Raw genomic sequence first — 4,648 nt, 5'->3', positions numbered from 1 at the left:
CTATTCTAGTCTGTCGTCTACTATCTATCTATCTGTCATCTATGCTCTATCCATCCATCCATCCATCCATCCATCTATCTGCTCTATCTATCTATCATCCATCCATCCTATCTATCTATCGATTATCTATCTATCTAGATCTAATCTATCTATCTCTCTATCTATGTATCTATCTATCTATCTATCTATCTATCTAGTCTATCTATCTATGATATCCTAGTCTATCTAATGTATCTATCTATCTAATGTATCTATCTATCTATCTATCTATCTATCTATCTATCTATCTATTTATCTGTATATATATTTTATTTATTTATTTATTTATTATCTATCTATCTATATATCTTGTCTGTCTGGCTGTCTTCTAGTAAACGTTTACTGTCTACGCGCTACTTACGTAGAGTGTCAGTAAGAGTAGGCGCTAGCAAGAATCAAACATGCGGCTGCCACTGTGCGCGGGCCGTGTCTTCTGTTTCTCTCGTCTCTCGTCCTATTCCTCCACAGAGCTTTTTCATACGTCTCGGCTACTTTTAAGTTAATAAGCTGTGATCTGTTCCGCGATCGAATCAGTAGCCTTCGCTAGTTGGCCGCACGACCGTGACGCTGTCTTGCACGCTGACGCGCACTGGATTACAGTAGAAGGCGGCGCTACGGAATGTCGGCTGTTGAAGTCGGCATGTTGACCGCGCTGTCTGGTTTCGGTTCGTCGATGCCGTGCCGTTGCGGTCGTCGTGCCGCCACTTACGTTCGTTGCGCTGATACTGGACGTGTTGTTGTTGGTTCTCAACATGTTTTGCTAGCAATCTATGACAAATACGACATACGCATATACTCTCTCCTATGACGCTATTTGTCATTAGGAAATTCTTCTTATGATAAACATATTGGCGAGTCAACTTCGTTTCGCATTACAGCTAAAATTCACTGCTTGTGTTCATAATAGCGCTCCTAAACTCATATGATGCGCCACAACACAGTACACAATATTTGTCATAGGAAGAATCTTTCTATGACAAATAGTGCAGTGTCATAGGAGAGCGTATATGCGTATGTCGTATTTGTCATAGATGCTAGCAGAACAGGCTGTTGTTGTTGTTGTTGTCGTCCGCGGCGGCCCGCGCGCAGGAACAATCGTGACCGCTTATATACGGTAGGTGGTGATACTAATCGCTGAAATACTACTCCCGTTAGCACGCAGCATGCGTGCGCTGCATCCTGTGCGGTGTGCGTACATACTGTGCGGTGGATGGTGCAGTTGGTGGCGTGTTGTGCTATACGTGTAGCGGTTGCGTTACGTGTGGGTGGATGCGTGCGTGTGCGTGTGGCATACCCGTGTGCGGTGTAGCGTAGCGTGTGGTGGATGCGTGCGTGCGTGATGTGCATTACGTGTGCGAGTTGTGGCGTGACATGTGCGGCCGCCGTGTGCATACGTGTGGCGGTGTACGTACCGTGTGGGTGCGTGCGTGTGTGTCGTGGTGTGTGCATAAGTGTGCGGTGGTGGCGTACGTGTGGTGGGCTGCGTGTGCGTGCGTGTGTGGCATACGTGTGTGCGGTGTGCGTACGTGGTGGGTGGGTGCGTGTTGTGCGTAGGTGTGCATACGTGTGGGTGGGTTGCGTGTGTGCGTGTGTGGCATACGTGTGGCGGTGTACGCACGTGTGGTGCGTGCGGTGTGTGTTACTGTGGCGGTGTGGCGGGGGTGGCGTGTGCTGTGCATACGTGTGGCGGTTGTGCGTACGTGTGGTGGGTGGGTGCGGCTCAATGTGTGCCGATCGTTTATAAATTATTTATAATTTATATATAATATTATTTATTATTTTCACATAAAAAATTACACATATAATTATCAAGAGTATATAATGGGAGTTCTCCCATTTATTCGTTTCTATAATATACGTCAATGGTTGCTCAATTAAAACTGACTTCTTCTCACTCGCTCATTTGTGTCCTTTTTTGTGGTGAGCTACAGTGTCATTGACACTTTCATTATTTTTTTCCTTCCCGATATTTTTAGCAGTCTTTCCCGCCCCATAGTGCACAACTTGTGTCCCGGTTTCTTGTGGATTCAGATTATCCTGACTTTGCTCAGCTTGCGGGCACACCGTTTCTGAAACCCCTCTACTTATTAAAAACTGCGATCGGGGCGGGGAAATATTTTATTCTTATAACGTAATGGCTATTCTAATAATTCACGTATTCTAAATGGCGTATTCTAATAACGTATGGCTCGACATAAAATGTGCAGTTAGGCAATGTATCGTCTACATGCAGGCTAAATACGAAATTTGTACGGTTACAAAAATTAAATAGAACTAGCTGTGCCCGGCGTGGCAAACGCAGGATAGTTTTTTTTGTATATTTACATCACCTTCCGCCACCTTCCCTCTCCAGCAGAACCGCGCTCTCCTCCACCATCTCCCCCTTCTCCACCACATTCCCACTCCTATACCACCTCCCGCCCCACGTTCCGCGCGTCTTTACCTACTACGTTACAGCCCGCACAATGGTTACGAATTGAAGAAAAACACGCATTCGTTTCCGGATTCGAAAACCCACACCTTTGCTTCCAGACAGACCGCAACCGTTTGTGATTGTTAACAAAAGGTTGGCCTGGCGCGGCCCGGGAGACTAGAATTTAATGTCTGTACAATCGTGCAATACGTGACCGTTTCTTGGAGCTACAAAACGTCTTCTCATGAATAAATTAAACGTTGGTAAAAATATTTCTTTAAATATTTACGTTAGCGTTGCGCTCATACGTCGTTATTACTGAGATGAAATCATTTAGGTTAAGTGTGAGGGTGGCACCTTGTTGATGGAGATATTCAACAAAATATGCTTCGAAAGCTACGTCAGAGTTTTGTGAACTTTAGTATAAGAAATAGACAACATGTAGAAACTCTATGTTAGGCCACGGACATGCGAAAATTACCGTCTGCAGTTGATATCACTAGCTGATATCACAAGGTTATATTGATGTTAACAAGAGTGCATAATAGAGATCTTTATTATGCACTCTTGATGTTAAGGATCTTGCACAGACAAATGCTCTTTACGCAGGTTGATAGACTAAACTATACTGAGTCGCGGTCACCTAATTTCACTTATAATACATCCTCTATGGCTACATTGAGTTATAGCGATCTATAAAGATGTTATAATTATGCTACCGAAGCGTGCTAATATCATTAGAATTGTGGGTATACTTACAACAAGCGCCAGTGCGATCAGCAGCGAACGTGTTAAAAGCAACTTCATCGTGCAGAGATTCGAAACAAACTTCGAAGTGGATTGGAAGTTGAAATTTCTAGCGCATCAGCGAATGATCGTCTGCTTGGCTTGCCGCTTAATATATATATGCGTGTATATATATAAGCGTGTATATATATGTACGATGTTAGGCGATGCCCTTGAACCACGCTTATAGGGGCTGGTGAACTCTTATATCAACTAGGATATATACCGCGTGAGCAGGGTCTGCGTGTGCGCATGTTGCGGCTGCTGCTTGTTGAACCACGACGAGACGTGTTCTAAAAACGTTCCGCCAATAACTTTGAACAAACGAAACGCTTAAATCCTAATAGAGCACCGACACAAAATGACGCGTCGATGATTGGCTGAAACGGCGTCACGTGACGAGTATACAAAGGCTCCATCTCTCTGTCTCTCTTGGGGCATCACGTTTTCGCAGCAACGATTGAAATTAACGTGTTGCTCCTATCTTTGTAGTATAGCCCCTGGAGTTTGAGGAAGAGGAAACGCTCTGACCTGTTTTCGTTATTATGTTCAAAAGAAGTTGGAATGTCTGTTCCACTGACGCGCGAAGAGTGACTGTATAATAACTACGACTGGCAGCATCAGTATATTTATCCAATGCATGGATATGTTCATAGTGGTAGCGGTAGTAGGTAGTGCATGGAACTGGTTGTGGTAATCGTACTCCAGGGTATTTTAGTATTTTTCCGAGTACTCAGAGGTGCAAAATTAAGTGACGCCTTCAATATTTTTTCGCCAGGTGTAAAAAGAAATCAGGGTTGAGGATTTTTTTTATAACAATTGTTAATACACATTTTTTTCTTATTTTTTTTTTCTTAATCCTCTATTTCAATATGCCTCAAATTACCGGCTCGAGTCATGCAGTCGTGCAGTCCTCTGTGTCACGACCTCCTCCATTGTTAAGCAAGTGTTTGCTTGTGGGCTGTTGGTCGGTGCGCACGCATTGATCATAGCGGCTAATCACACACGTGCGACGTAGTTCCGCAACACGCCAGTTCCTTGGTTCACAGCGCCACACCGTACCGCAGACCGCAGACTGTGCTTCGCGAGGCACTCACACACTGCCTTGCCGCATAAAAGGTTCGTTGTCACTGAGCGGTGTGACAGAGGGATAATACAGGAGGAGTTTGGGGGCCCGGGTTGGTATGTTTGGGGGCCCGGGTTTGTATGTTTGGGGTCCGGGTTGGTTATATATCACGTAGTGTGACACGCGACAAACCTGGCGGTGGGATACTAGTCGTTCCAACGTGGGTATCGGCATGAAATATCTAATAAGGAAAATTTGAACCTACTTTCTAGTTATATTCCGTGGTATTCGCATATACGTGAGTATCAACAGGGTGTAAATAATCATAATGCTCCTGGTATATA

At 44.5% G+C, this 4,648-nt stretch overlaps 1 long non-coding RNA gene across 1 annotated transcript in view; it reads right to left on the bottom strand.

Moving 5' to 3' along the window:
- LOC106807987 overlaps positions 1 to 452 on the bottom strand; it is a 3,378-nt gene extending 2,926 nt beyond the window's left edge. Inside the window, exon 1 of the long non-coding RNA XR_001393735.1 lies at positions 401 to 452. This is a non-coding gene — a long non-coding RNA (uncharacterized LOC106807987). The remainder of the gene's footprint in view (positions 1 to 400) is intronic.
- Positions 453 to 4,648: the final 4,196 nt, after the last annotated feature.

Source organism: Priapulus caudatus, unplaced genomic scaffold (assembly GCF_000485595.1).
Source record: "Priapulus caudatus unplaced genomic scaffold, Priapulus_caudatus-5.0.1 Scaffold246, whole genome shotgun sequence".
Lineage (NCBI taxonomy): Eukaryota > Metazoa > Priapulida > Priapulimorpha > Priapulimorphida > Priapulidae > Priapulus > Priapulus caudatus.
Note: the sequence above shows the minus strand (reverse complement) of the source record. Positions and strands in the feature narration are given on the sequence as shown.